A 15,994-nucleotide genomic window follows, 5' to 3' on the forward strand; every position below is an offset into this window, starting at 1 on the left:
ATATAGTCACACAGTTCTTTATACACAGCGCATGGAGCAAATTAGGGGCCGGACGGCTGTCTGGCTCTGTTCTACCTACCGCATTCTGTTATTCTCACTCCGCTCCCCAACTTTGACGTGGAAGACAACCTCCTCGCTTCCCACAGAAACGAGACTGTTGGACTGTGCCTATAACCCTGACCCAGAGAAATTCTATCCTATTCTGCAGAACACGTTCTAAATCCAGACAGAGATGGCTCCCATCCAACCCTTCTAGGATCATACTAGAAGTCAGAGTCTCCGTCTGTATTTGTCATTTGCATAAACAGCACCTTCAAAAAGTATTCATACCCCTTGACTTATTCCACATTTTGTTGTGTCACAGCCTGAATTCAAAATTGACCACATTGATTGTTTTCCTGACCCATCTGCACACAATACCCCATAATGACATCACAATACCCCATAATGACATCACAATACCCCATAATGACAAAGTCAAAACATGTTTTTAGACATTTTTGCAAATGTATTGAAAATGTTAAACATACATGTCTCATCTCATTGTTAGAATCACCTTTTGGCAGTGATTTACAGCCGTGAAGCTTTCTGGGTTCGTCTCTAAGAGCTTTGCACAACTGGATTGTACAATATTAGCATTCTTTAAAAAAATTCTTCAAGCCACGTCGAGTTGGTTATTGATCTAGAGGCGAAAGAAATGCACGCCTGTTTAGGCAAAGGTGCTGGCTAGCGGAGAAGAACACTTGAAAAATTAAAAGGAGAGTAGCGCACTCTAGGAGCTCCGAGGCAATCATTTAATAACCTAATAACCATCGTTTCGACAAAACAATCAGGGTAAGTTGGTTATTGCTCATTGCTAGACAGACATTTTCATTGTCTTTGCATAAATCTTCAATCCTATTTCATTCAAATCTGTAACTAGGCCACTCAGGAACATTTCAATGTCATCTTGGTAAGCAACTCCAGTGTATATTTGGCCTTGTGTTTTAGGTTATTGTCTTGCTGAAAGGTTCATTTGTTTCCCGGTGTCTGTTGGAAAGCAGAGTGAGCCAGATTTTCCTCTAGGATTTTGCCTAGGCTTAGCTCTATTCCTTTTATTTTGAATCCCCCCCAAAAAACTCCCCCATCCTTGACAATGACTAGCATACCCAGAACATGATGCAGCCACCAAAATGCATGAAAATATGAAGAGTGGTACTCAGTGATGTGTCGTGTTGGATTTGCCCCAAACTTAACACTGTATTCAGGACAAAGCTCACTTCTTTAACACATTTTTTGAAGTTTTGCTTTAGTGCCTTATTGCAAACAGGATGCATGTGTTTTGAATATTTGTATTCTGTACAGGCTTTCTGTCAATTAGGTTAGTATCGTGGAGTAACTACAATGTTGTTCATCCTTCCTCAGTTCTCTCCTAATCACAGCCATTAAACTCTGTAACTGTTTTAAAGTCACCATTGGCCTCATGGTGAAATCCCTGAGCAGCACAAAGGGATATTCAATGTCTGCTTTTTTTTTTTATAGGTGCCCTTCTTTGCAAGGCATTGGAAAACCTCCCTGGTCTTTGTGGTTGAATCTGTGCTTGAAATTCACTGCTTGACTGAGGGATCGTACAGATCATTGTTTGTGTGAGGTACAGAGATGAAACATAATTCCACTTTGACGGTGTGTGTGTGTATATATATAATATATATCTCAATTTAATCCGTTTTAAATTCATGTTGAAACACAGCTAAATGTGGAAAAAGTCAAGGCGTGTGGATTCTTTCTGAAGGCACTGTACACACACACACACACACACACACAAGCTCAAACCAACCCATAACAAGATTAGAATTGGAGTCTCCTCATAAACATAGGAAATGGTTTCAGAACAAAAAAAGAGGAAAACAAGAAACAGACAGAATGCGTAACGGAGAGAGAGAACCACAGAGATAAGAGAGGAGATTGGCAGAAGAGAAGTGGAGACGAGAAAGATAAAACGAGGGGAGACGAAGAGAAACTGTCTTCCCCCGTCTGCCCTTCTCTCTGTCTTTCTGAGACCCTGACCCTTCATCCCTCTCTCTCTCTCTCTCTCTCTCTCTCTCTCTCTCTCTGGCTCTGTCACTCCGAGAAAAGTATGTCTTTGTCTGTGAGTCATCGTAAGAATTCCCCTCTTCCTCCCATCCCTTTCACCACATGCCACTCCAATCAAAGAGGCTTTATGGGCACATCTCTGACTAAAATTTGCCTAAATCGCCCCTCTGTCCTGGACAGTCTGCACTGTGGGTGGATGACGAGGTCTGTTAACTGTAGAGGAAGTGGAAGTGTGTGTCTGTGTTTGTGCATGCGTGCGTAAGCGTGCGAGAGAGAGTGTGTGTGTGTGTGTGTGTGTCACATCGTCAAAGTAAAGAAGTTTTAGAAGGGTGTGTGTGTGTGTGTGACTACATTACATGCCAGCACGTAATAAATGACTTCCATCTTATTGGTATTTACACAACTCCTCAATCCTTCACTGTGTCTGTCTGACGCCTACACATCTTGTACTCTATACAAGTGTACTGTACTATGCATAATACTGACCACCAGAATATATTACTACTGCTGCTGGCAGGCAGAGACGAAGGACGTCCCTATTGTCATGTCGATGATTCAAGTGACACAAAGAAGGGAAGCATTTTCTGACTTCTGCTGATGTAAAATAGGGCTTTATCAATAAATGTGTTTGATTGTACAGTAGTGGGTTGTGAAAGTTTCAGTGGCAGAGCTGTTCTAGGATCAGGTACCCCCTCGTATTCACTATAATGTAAAAGACTAAACTGATCCCAGACCTGTGGGTTGTGCTGAGGCTCTGAGAGACAAGCTAGGGGACTTGGCTGTCTGGAGCTCACTGGGAGATTGGAACAGTGTAATGTATGGAACATGACTGCTTGGCATTGAATGACTGACCTACGAAATGACTGGCACAAATGATTCTCGTTCAAAGAATAATTGAATGACTGACCTATGAAATGACTGGCACAAATGATTCTCGTTCAAAGAATCATTGAATGACTGACCTATGAAATGACTGGCACAAATGATTCTCGTTCAAAGAATCATTGAATGACTGACCTATCAAACGACTGACACAAATGATTCTCGTTCAAAGGATCATTGAATGACTGACCTATCAAACGACTGACACAAATGATTCTCGTTCAAAGGATCATTGAATGCCACGGTGTCGAATCATCACGAATTTCAATTTAAGTTAAGTAGCTTGTCGTCTCTTGTTTTATTGAACCTACTGTAGTCTCACGTTGCCAGACTTTCTCGTCTCACATTCCATTGAACCTAAAAGTAGGAACAAGTGGAATGGATATAGCTCACATTCTCATTGAATTAGAAAAATGTAACCCCATAAATAAGCGCGTAACGTCCAGTCTTGTGATTGTAGTATGCACACTACATCCTAGTGTCTCTCGCTCTTCCTCTGTCTGTATCCCATGACTACAGGAGGAGGGTAAGAGGGCCACTTTGCTCCTGTCAGTGTGTGTGAGAGCCATGATATGTTCCTTCCAAGTGTCTGTCTGTGTGTGTACTTGTCAGCCATGATATATTCATTAGGCTTGGATTAGGTGGCGGAGGAGGGGATCAGTTGTATAGTGTGCATAATCCCTATACACGGGTGCTAATTTAATCCCACCTACTGTGCCAGTCCCATTATACCAGCCACCCAGGAGGAGACAGAGGGCGGCAGGGGGGGGGCGACACAGGACGAGGGGATATATATATATATATATGAGATAATGATGAAAGAGAGCGAGCGAGACAGAGAATGGCAACCTCTGCGTCTATTCTATTTGACAGTACTGTTAAAAATCCCATGTTGATAAAACGCTCTTACATCTATCCCACCCACCCGCGAATACTGCACGGGGGGTAGCGCACAGGGGGGTAGCGCATGACGAGACGAAAGAGAGGGGAGCAGAGGGGGAGAGAATGACAACCGTCATGTCTTTCCTATTTGACGTTGAAACATTTTTATGTTGATACAACAGGTCGTACAGTTTTTCTTTGTTTTGTGACTGAAAGGCTGCTCGTGCATTCTGGTGCTTGGCCTGCTGTCATTTTGAGTTGAGAGAGGAGAGGAGAGGAGAGGAGAGGAGAGGAGAGGAGAGGAGAGGAGAGGAGAGGAGAGGAGAGGAGAGGAGAGGAGAGGAGAGGAGAGGAGAGGAGAGGAGAGGAGAGGAGAGGAGAGGAGAGGAGAGGAGAGGAGAGGAGAGGAGAGGAGAGGAGAGGAGAGGAGAGGAGAGGTGGAGAGCGAGGGGGAGGAGAGGTGGCGATGGATAGCTTGCAGTAAGTTAGTCAGTCAGCCTCTTCAGCTGTCATTCTGGAGACGGAGACAGAGACAGCTGAATATATTTTGAATCCATTATAGTTTGACATGCATGGTACAGTGGTTCATTTCTAATGCTAGTGGCTGCCGGTGAACAGTGTGCCGTGTCAGACCACCCACCTTAACTATGAACAACGATCCTACCTCCACTTCCCTTTACAACCACTGTGTGTGTGTGTGTGTGTGTGTGTGTAACTCCATCCTACCGCCACCTTCCTCTACAGCCCTCCTATTAAACCTCCTTCTCTTCGTAAGGGTCACGAACCCATCTTTGGAAATCTTCTTCCGCTGTGCATTAGGTCCACAGCATCCCAAGCACAGTTTTATGTAAGACACTCCAACATGCCATGTTCAGCGCGATATAGACATGCATTATCCAGTTAATTATAGCATGCCGACTGAGCACTATGAGCACCGTGCATTACGTCTATAACATGCCAGGCAAGTGCACTATTTAAATTTATGTAATCCACTCTAGCACGGGTCGTTTATATTGCTTCTCTCTCGTCTTCTCCTGCTTAATTTACCGTACAGAATGAGGTCAGATAGCTACTATACAGTACCTCAGGCTGCACTGCTACCTGGGGTTAGCGGGGTTGTGTGTGTGTGTGCATTGCAGAGCCTTCAGACTAAAGGATGTGAGCGAGTTCAATTGGGCGTGTAGAAGTAAGGAACAGTGCAGAAGCTGAAATAATGAGGCAGTGTGTATCCTCCTATGAGTGTGTGTGTGTTGGGGGGGGGGGATCCTGAACACTTGCCACCACTGCTGTGTTTGTAGTCACCTATTAAACTGTCTGTTTATATCAACATCAAACTTCCTCATGCAGTGGGAAGGGACGATAACTGGACTTCATATTTGTGTGCAAACATTTTGGCTAACAAGTAACTCTTGTTTGACAAAACATTACGAGGAAGCAAGGAGCTGGGGTAACGCCTGGATGATGCCGTCTCACTTAAGTGGCGCGACAAGAGTCTAGATTTGTAGTCCACTCACTCACTCCTGAACTGTAGCAAGGTGAAAAGGTAACTGTATACTGGAGGGAATGCAGTGAGAGGGAGAAGGAGAGGGAGAAGGAGAGGGAGAAGGAGAGGGAGAGGGAGAAGGAGAGGGAGAGGAGATGGAGGGAACAAGAACTGTAGGATGTCATTGAAAGGCATGGATACAGGGAACTGGGGAAACTGTAGGGGGTCTGGGAACATTTTCATTTCAGAGGAGAGGACAGTGGAGGAAAGCAGGGAGGGCAGGGGAGAGGAGAGGAAGCCAACGAGACTAAAATTCAGGAGCAGATGGGAGATGATGAGGGAAAGTAGGAGGGAGAGGAGGGGTAGACAAAGCCATCAGAGGAGGAGAGAATAGACAGAGGCCCCGGCCAATACTAACGAGCCTAATGAGGTAATTACAGAGTTAAGTAACCGGGTGACCCCCAAGCTACAGGACTGCCGGGGTTATGGAGAGGGGAGACAGGGGGTTGGAGTGTTAACTACAGGGCTGGGGGTGAGGAGGGGGAGACAGGGGGAGATGAGTCGCTGTGTTAATTAACCAGCCATGGCTAGGGTGGGGCAAGGAGTGGGAGAGGAGGGTGGAGGAGAGGAACTAAAGAACGGAAACTCCATTACCCAGTAACCTTTTAGCAGTGTGGACTGTGTTATTAGGAAGTGATCCGCTCAGGGCCTGACAAAACAGAGGAGAGAGAGAGAGAGGGAGAGAGCGAGAGAGAGAGAGAGAGTGGAAAGTGCGTGGGCTGGAGATGGGGAGACAATGTGGTGGCTGGTGGGATACAGAGAGGGAGGGTGAGCGGGGGAAGAGATGGGGAGTCGATGTGGCGGGATATGCAGAGAAAAGAAGAGGGGGGGGGGGGGAGAACACAAAGCAGACAGGTGGGAGTCGAGGGAGAGAGATGCCTGCAGCGATGGAAATGTCACAGAGCACAGAGAGGCAGAGCGGAAGGCAGAGACACACCTGGCATCTAAACACACAGACACAGCTCCTAATGCTACTCAGCTCACCTGCTTTCCGTTCTGGCTGGATACACAATTACACTATGACACTAATTACTGAGCAGCAGAAACACAGACAAACATACTGTAGTGACTCAACTAATGATACATCAATATTTAGATTTTCTTTGCATGTCTGTCTGTCCTCCCTCCCTCCCTCCCTCCCTCCCTCCCTCCCTCCCTAGCTAAGAGAGAGTGTGACCGTGTGTTTTATTTACGGACAGTGTGAATGGTGTTTTTATCAGCCTGTGGTACACTAGACAACAGGCGGCAGGTAGCCTAGCAGTTAAGAGCGTTGGTCCAGTAACCAAAGGGTCGCTAGTTCAAATCCCAAGCTGACTAGGTGAAAAATCTGTCGACCTGCAAAAAAGACTCCATCCAAAAACAATATTTTGTATTTGTTTCATTAGTCCATTGTCCATATGGCCCCAGTTTATTTTTGCCATGTCAGCAATCAAGTTTTCAAGATATGCAACTTTCAAAATACAGACTCCTGGCCCGTATGATGCAAAACGCAGCATCAGATGATGCAAAACTTGATTTCTGACATGCAGTACATTTTGGGACTATACCAACAGTGGACTAACGAAACGAGTACCAAGCAGATGAGCACAGGGTGGAGTTCTCCTTTCATGGTGGAGAAGTACTCCATTGTCGTAACGCCTGGAGACAGTTTGTCAGCTTTTTCTTGACTCTAAACCCGAACAGGAAATATCTCTGAGTCATTGGGTATAACTAAGCCCCTAGTCGTGATCAGAAAGAAATCCTGGCCCTATAGAACTGCCCCTTGTTATTGACATTGTGATGACTGGACATGTGATAGCTGTCTCCTGGCAGTGCTTGCTGACCCCTTCTCCTGTACTCCTCTCCTCCTAACCAGCATGGTTAACATGGTTAGAGCTACATTTCAGCTAATCAGGACATATTCAATTGAGTTAGCAGCCATTACAGAGAGCTTTTATGGTGGGGTACGCTTTCTACCCATCTGCCCCTTCACCCTGCTGTGTGTGTGTGGATCTGCCCCTTCACCCTGCTGTGTGTGTGTGGGCATCACCTGTGTACACAGCTGGATGAGTCCATGTGCAGTGCGAGTGTGTGTGGGTGTGTGTGTATGAACAGTGTCAGACCTTGTCGGCAGAACTAATGATCTCAGGCTCATCAACTAGTCTTCTAGCCTCAGTGAAAGGTCAGCACAGATTCTCTCGCTCTCATTTTCGCTCCGTCTTTCTCTTTCTCTGTCGTTCTTTCTCTTTCTTCACCCTCTCTTTCTCTCTGTTCTCTCGCTCGCTCAGTCCTCTCTCTCTCCCTCTCTCTGTTCTCTCGCTCGGAACTCTCTCTCTCTCGCTCGGAACGCTCTCTCTCGCTCGGAACGCTCTCTCTCGCTCGGAACGCTCTCTCTCGCTCGGAACGCTCTCTCTGTCCTCTCTCTGTCTGTCTATCCTCTGTCTATCCTCTCTGCTCTCTCTCTCTGCTCTCTCTCTCTGCTCTCTCTCTCTGCTCTCTCTCTCTGCTCTCTCTCTCTCTCTGTCTGCTCTCTCTGTCTGCTCTCTCTCTCTCTCTCGTCTGCTCTCTCTCTGTCTGCTCTCTCTCTGTCTGCTCTCTCTCTGTCTGCTCTCTCTCTGTCTGCTCTCTCTCTGTCTGCTCTCTCTCTGTCTGCTCTCTCTCTGTCTGCTCTCTCTCTGTCTGCTCTCTCTCTCTTTCTCTGTCTGCGCTCTCTCTGTCTGCTCTCTCTCTCTTTCTCTGTCTGCGCTCTCTGTCTGCTCTCTCTCTCTCTCTGTCTGCTCTCTCTCTGTCTGCTCTCTCTCTGTCTGCTCTCTCTCTCTCTCTGTCTGCTCTCTCTCTCTCTCGGTCTGCTCTCTCTCTGCTCTCTCTCTGTCTGCTCTCTCTCTCTCTCTGTCTGCTCTCTCTCTGTCTGCTCTCTCTCTCTCTTCTCTCTCTCTCTCTCTCTCTCTCTCTGCTCTCTGTCTGCTCTCTCTCTCTCTCTGTCTGCTCGCGCTCTCTCTCTGTCTGCTCGCGCTCTCTCTCTGTCTGCTCTCTCTCTCTGTCTGCTCTCTCTCTCTGTCTGCTCTCTCTCTCTCTCGCTCTCTCTCTCGCTCTTTGTCCTCTCTGTCCTCTCTGTCTGGTGTGATTCTGAGAGAGAGAGAGAGAGAGAGAGAGGCAATGAGGGTAGGAGGGATAGAGAGACTAGCCCAGGCAGCCACACACCGCACACTGAAAATGATAAGAGCGGCTGAAAGAATGAGCCTGAAATCCCTACTCTGCTCATTCACTGTATGCACATGGGACAGGCTAAAGATACCATCCAGATCCCTTCACTGTCTGTCTAAAGTAAAAAAAAAGACACACACACACAAGCGCACACACAGGACAACTAGAATTGCAGACAGATGGACATGGTGGAACAGGTTTTGTCTGTTGATTCCGTTTTCCGCCTTTCACTCGCTGCTCTATCGACTGGCTTTTATTGAAATAGGTGTGAGAGAAGCGAAATGTCACGTCCTTGATCCTCACAACAACAGTGATGTGAGCTGTAGCTAATGTTGTGATGGAGGTGAACAGAGGGGGGATTTGAACACACGCCGACAGGGATTTGCCCGCAGCCCTCCCTGGACCAAGGCAGTGCTGCTGTGTGAAGATAACACAGTGTCTTTGAGGGGCCCGGTCTAAGCCTGCGTTCCAAATGGCCCCCTTATTCACTACTTTTGACCAGAGCCCATCACTATGAAGGGAATAGGGGGCCACTCGGGACTAGTCGGACACTGTGGAAAGGACAAGACTGCTTCGCCTCAAATAGACTCCCCTCAGCGGTCTCTATTGGTAATGATTGAATTTGCTGCTGCGCTCATCATGTACTGTTGTTGATGATGATAACGATAACAGATATTATGGGAGTTATAGGCTGGAGCGGAGGTTGTGTCGACAGACGCGCGCATGCATAGATATACACACAGACGCGCGCATGCATAGATATACACACAGACGCGCGCATGCATAGATATACACACAGACGCGCGCATGCATAGATATACACACAGACGCGCGCATGCATAGATATACACTTACGCGCGCATGCATAGATATACACACTTACGCGCGCATGCATAGATATACACACTTACGCGCGCATGCATAGATATACACACAGACGCGCGCATGCATAGATACCACAGACGCGCGCATGCATAGATATACACACAGACGCGCGCATGCATATACACACAGACGCGCGCATGCATAGATATACACACTTACGCGCGCATGCATAGATATACACACTTACGCGCGCATGCATAGATATACACAGACGCGCGCATGCATAGATATACACACTTACGCGCGCATGCATAGATATACACACTTACGCGCGCATGCATAGATATACACACTTACGCGCGCATGCATAGATATACACACAGACGCGCGCATGCATAGATATACACACAGACGCGCGCATGCATAGATATACACACTTACGCGCGCATGCATAGATATACACACTTACGCGCGCATGCATAGATATACACACAGACGCGCGCATGCATAGATACACACAGACGCGCGCATGCATAGATATACACAGACGCGCGCATGCATATACACACAGACGCGCGCATGCATAGATATACACACTTACGCGCGCATGCATAGATATACACACTTACGCGCGCATGCATAGATATACACACAGACGCGCGCATGCATAGATATACACACTTACGCGCGCATGCATAGATATACACACTTACGCGCGCATGCATAGATATACACACTTACGCGCGCATGCATAGATATACACACAGACGCGCGCATGCATAGATACACACAGACGCGCGCATGCATAGATATACACACAGACGCGCGCATGCATAGATATACACACAGACGCGCGCATGCATAGATATACACTTACGCGCGCATGCATAGATATACACACTTACGCGCGCATGCATAGATATACACACAGACGCGCGCATGCATAGATACACACAGACGCGCGCATGCATAGATATACACACAGACGCGCGCATGCATAGATATACACACAGACGCGCGCATGCATAGATATACACTTACGCGCGCATGCATAGATATACACACTTACGCGCGCATGCATAGATATACACACAGACGCGCGCATGCATAGATACACACAGACGCGCGCATGCATAGATATACACAGACGCGCGCATGCATATACACACAGACGCGCGCATGCATAGATATACACACTTACGCGCGCATGCATAGATATACACACTTACGCGCGCATGCATAGATATACACACAGACGCGCGCATGCATAGATATACACACTTACGCGCGCATGCATAGATATACACACTTACGTGCGCATGCATAGATATACACACTTACGCGCGCATGCATAGATATACACACAGACGCGCGCATGCATAGATACACACAGACGCGCGCATGCATAGATATACACACAGACGCGCGCATGCATAGATATACACACAGACGCGCGCATGCATATACACACAGACGCGCGCATGCATAGATATACACACTTACGCGCGCATGCATAGATATACACACAGACGCGCGCATGCATAGATACACACAGACGCGCGCATGCATAGATATACACACAGACGCGCGCATGCATAGATATACACACAGACGCGCGCATGCATAGATATACACTTACGCGCGCATGCATAGATATACACACTTACGCGCGCATGCATAGATATACACACAGACGCGCGCATGCATAGATACACACAGACGCGCGCATGCATAGATATACACAGACGCGCGCATGCATATACACACAGACGCGCGCATGCATAGATATACACACTTACGCGCGCATGCATAGATATACACACTTACGCGCGCATGCATAGATATACACACAGACGCGCGCATGCATAGATATACACACAGACGCGCGCATGCATAGATATACACACTTACGCGAGCATGCATAGATATACACACTTACGCGCGCATGCATAGATATACACACTTACGCGCGCATGCATAGATATACACACAGACGCGCGCATGCATAGATACACACAGACGCGCGCATGCATAGATATACACACAGACGCGCGCATGCATAGATATACACACAGACGCGCGCATGCATATACACACAGACGCGCGCATGCATAGATATACACACTTACGCGCGCATGCATAGATATACACACAGACGCGCGCATGCATAGATACACACAGACGCGCGCATGCATAGATATACACACAGACGCGCGCATGCATATACACACAGACGCGCGCATGCATAGATATACACACTTACGCGCGCATGCATAGATATACACACTTACGCGCGCATGCATAGATATACACACAGACGCACGCATGCATAGATATACACACTTACGCGCGCATGCATAGATATACACACTTACGCGCGCATGCATAGATATACACACTTACGCGCGCATGCATAGATATACACACAGACGCGCGCATGCATAGATACACACAGACGCGCGCATGCATAGATATACACACAGACGCGCGCATGCATAGATATACACACAGACGCGCGCATGCATAGATATACACACTTACGCGCGCATGCATAGATATACACACTTACGCGCGCATGCATAGATATACACACAGACGCGCGCATGCATAGATATACACACTTACGCGCGCATGCATAGATATACACACTTACGCGCACGCATGCATGAGGCCACCTACGAAGCAATCGAATGCTCTTCTATGCTGTTGATGCACACCAACATTTCGGTGTTGAGGTGAAAAGTGTTGTGTTATATCTGAGTGTTGATTCTAGTGGGGTCAAACACCAGTGGGATTGAAATTGATGCTGCCTGCAGTGAGTCAATGAAGAGTCGTTTGAATCAACTGTGTTGAGTTTATTTCCGTGGGAGGGTCCTCATTATTATATTTCCCAGCATGCTTTGTTGCAGGTAGATTTTTTTTTTTACCGTTTGTTTTAATATCTATGTTTCTGCATGCCCATTGATTTATTTGATCGAAGATAAATAAAATAAAAAATTCTAAACTAATTCAATTCTAAAAACTCATCTGTGCTTCTAACATCTGCATCGCTTGCTGTTAGGGGTTTTAGGGTGAGTTTCTGTACAGCACTTTGTGACATCTGCTGATGTAAAAGGGCTTTATAAATACATTTGATTGATTGATTATTGCACCCAATACTGAAATGGTTGTTCCAGTTGATATGGTTTAGGTAGTCTTGTTTGATGAGTTCTTCACCATAGCAGTTATTCTGGATGCAGATTGTGGGGTGATAAAAAGTTATGGCCAGATTCCAATAGTAAATATTACTTCACAAGCCAGCATATTGTGACTTGCAGGTCTGATATGGCTCACGAGCCAGGATTTTCAGACCACAATGTTGGGGGAAGACTAGATCATAACTAAAGGCCTCATGAAATGTAGAATGCACGGTCATGAAGGTTTTGCTTTTTATTTCAAACAAATTCACTTCGGCAGTCAATTGGTGAAGGCTTCAAGACGGAACATTTATGAATGCAACAGCCATGGCTGCATTCCAAACACTTAAAAGGCACACCCTCTCCCCTCAGCCCTCAAATGAAGTGGACACTTCTGATGAAGAATCATGACGCCTGACGAGTTGACACTTGCAGGGCGAGGGGGCGAGGGAAGAATGATTTCATTTTACATGTACCCGCTCTTGCCCGGAAATGTGTCATTCATTCATACCACAGTTGTGTTTTCAGTCATCGCGGAACTGTTGCGCGTGCCTTTATATGCTCTGCAGTCAATTATGATTGTATTTCATATCTTGGCTAGAAGACAACGCATCCGCAGACACCGAATGTTAGCCATCCTACTTATATCAGGTAGATCGAAAATTACAAAGAATAAGTGTCTGGGAAAGTTATGTTTCCAAAAGCTAAACAAACAAAACGTAATTAGTAGCACAATTTCTAAATGATTTACATTAGTTTGTACTTACACTTGTATGTTGACTTCCCCATATTAATGTTGGTTTAAAGTTTTAGCTGACCGGAGTGAACATAACTGTACACTCGCAAACTCAATCAAAAAACGAGGGCTGAGGGTCTCACGTTGCCACACGTTCCCTTGCTTGGCTAATCATTTGGACCAACGACAAAGATGGTTGCGAGGATTCCCCCACGGGCATAAGGCGAGGGTAAGTGGAGGAGGGTATGTCTGAAACGCAGCCCCCGTCTCTGTCACTTACAAACACAGTCATGGACGGGCTACTCTAACATTCACTCGAAAGGCACCCTGGGAAATATGCAAATAAGGTTTTATACCCTAATAAATGCTAACACTACATATGTTATTCCCTAACGCTGAGAAAGTGTTACAGCATCAGCTCTAATAAAGTGTTAATTTATGTCAATTTGCAACACCCACGGTGTTAGGGACCCAACACTCCGGGGGTGTTAGTTTATCAACACTGAAGAATTTTAGTTTAACACTATATGAAATGGTCACATATCATTTCAAAGAAAGTGTTAGATTTAACCATGTGGTTGTTAAAATTCCGATCACAAATTTGATGTGTGCTGTGGAAATGAATTGTCTGTAATTGCCTGGATGGATGGTGTGAGAAAAGCTTGATAGGGGTGGACGGTTGGGGTTAATATGATGTTACCTGTGATTAAAGCTCTGAATCGGCTGTTCTCTGGTCTTTAATGAAGATGTAATGTACCGTAGAATACCACATGCTGTTCCACGGGCCCGATAGACAAGAAGAGATGGAGGAAGGGGGAGAGAGATGGGGGGAGGGGCGTAGAGAAGGAGAGAGGGAGTGACTCGCTGTAGGGAGCTGAAGCAAGGAGTGAGCGAGCTTTGCAGTGAGGGAGGGAGGGAGTGAGTGAGAGGGGGATATTATGCTGAGAGAGCGACAGAGAGCAAATAGGAGATATACAGCAGATGGGGAAAATGTCAGATATGAGAAAAAGATCTCTCAACTCCAGATAACATGAAGACCGATATTAGAGAGGAGCGAGAGGAGACGGAGATGGAGAGGAAGAGTGAGGGAGATGGAGGCGATGAGAGATGAAGGTAGAAAGAAGAAGTAGAGCGAGATGAACGAGAGGGAGTTAACGGAGAGAGATTCGGAGTGGGGGATGGATGGGGGGGGGTGAAATATTGCTGCATGCTGTGGCTTGAGTCAAGGGGTTGCCATGGTGATGACAGGGTGAGAAAAGGGGAGGGCGGTATTGATTCCTTGCATTGGTACACCGTGCAGAAATGAACACTGACAGTTGCACACACACTCACTCACACACACACACACACACTAAAACAAACAGAATGAGTCATGCGATGGTGCGCTACAGATCTCCACCAGCCCTTTAAGTCAACACACACTCCCATGCTTACCAACCGGTTAACAGCATCATCCTGATCCTAGCCCTGCAGCCTAGCTCGTTCAGTTCACCGCCATGCAAACTACCTGCCTCCTCTTTTATTCTCTCTGAAAAGCATTTGAATGACAGGCAAATCCCCTTAAACCAACTTCAGTTGTCAGACAATATCTCAAACCATATGATCTAATGTCGGTTTGGTGGCGTGTGTGTTTGCGCGCATGTGGGGGGTTGTATTTTGTGCTGGGAAAAAAACATAGGCAATCTGATATTGTTATATATACATATACAGCTGATGTCGGAAGTTTACATACAGTACACTTAGGTTGGAGTCATTAAAACTTGTTTTTCAACCACTCCACAAATTTCTTGTTAACAAACTATGGGCATGACACAAGTCATTTTTCCAACAATTGTTTACAGACAGATTATTTCACTTTTTGCATCACAATTCCACTGGGTCAGAAGTTTACATACACTATGACTTTGCCTTTAAACAGCATGGAAATGATGTCATGGCTTTAGAAGCTTCTGATAGGCTAATTGACATCATTTGAGTCAATTGGAGGTGTACCTGTGGATGTTTTTCAAGGCCTACCTTCAAACTCAGTGCCTCTTTGCTTGACATCATGGGAAAATCAAAAGATATCAGCCAAGACCTCAGAATTCTTTTTGTAGACCTCCACAAGTCTGGTTCATCCTTGGGAGCAATTTCCAAATGACTGCATGTACCACGTTCATCTGTACAAACAATAGTTTGCAAGTATAAACACCATGGGACCACGCAGCCGTCAAACTGCTCAAGATGGAGACGCATTCTGTCTCCTAGAAATGAACGTACTTTGGTGTGAAAAGTGCAAATCAATCCCAGAACAGCAAAGGACCTTGTGAAGATGTTGGAGGAAACAGGTACAAAAGTATCTATATCCACAGTAAAACAAGTCCCTTATCGACATAACCTGAAAGGCCGCTCAGCAAGGAAGAAGCCACTGCTCCAAAACCGCCATAAAAAAGCCAGACTATGGTTTGCAACTGCACATGGCGGTGAAGATTGTACTTTTTGGAGAAAAGTCCTCTGGTCTAATGAAAAAAAAATGGAATTGTTTGGCCATAATGGCCATCGTGATGTTTGCAGGAAAAAGGGGGAGGCTTGCAAGCCAAAGAACATCATCCCAACCGTGAAGCATGGGGGTGGCAGCATCATGTTGTGGGGGTACTTTGCTGCAGGAGGGACTGGTGCACTTCACAAAATATATGGCATCATGAGGAAGGACAA

The 15,994-nt window shown here is 46.2% G+C and overlaps 1 long non-coding RNA gene across 1 annotated transcript in view; it reads right to left on the minus strand.

Annotated features, from left to right (window-relative positions):
• Positions 1-13,581, minus strand: part of LOC109869178 (uncharacterized) — a 35,945-nt gene extending 22,364 nt beyond the window's left edge. The window contains exon 1 of the long non-coding RNA XR_002251993.2: positions 13,332-13,581. This is a non-coding gene — a long non-coding RNA (uncharacterized LOC109869178). The remainder of the gene's footprint in view (positions 1-13,331) is intronic.
• Between the last annotated feature and the right edge of the window lie 2,413 nt (positions 13,582-15,994).

This window comes from Oncorhynchus kisutch, linkage group LG24 (assembly GCF_002021735.2).
Source record: "Oncorhynchus kisutch isolate 150728-3 linkage group LG24, Okis_V2, whole genome shotgun sequence".
In the NCBI taxonomy this organism is placed as follows: Eukaryota; Metazoa; Chordata; class Actinopteri; order Salmoniformes; family Salmonidae; genus Oncorhynchus; species Oncorhynchus kisutch.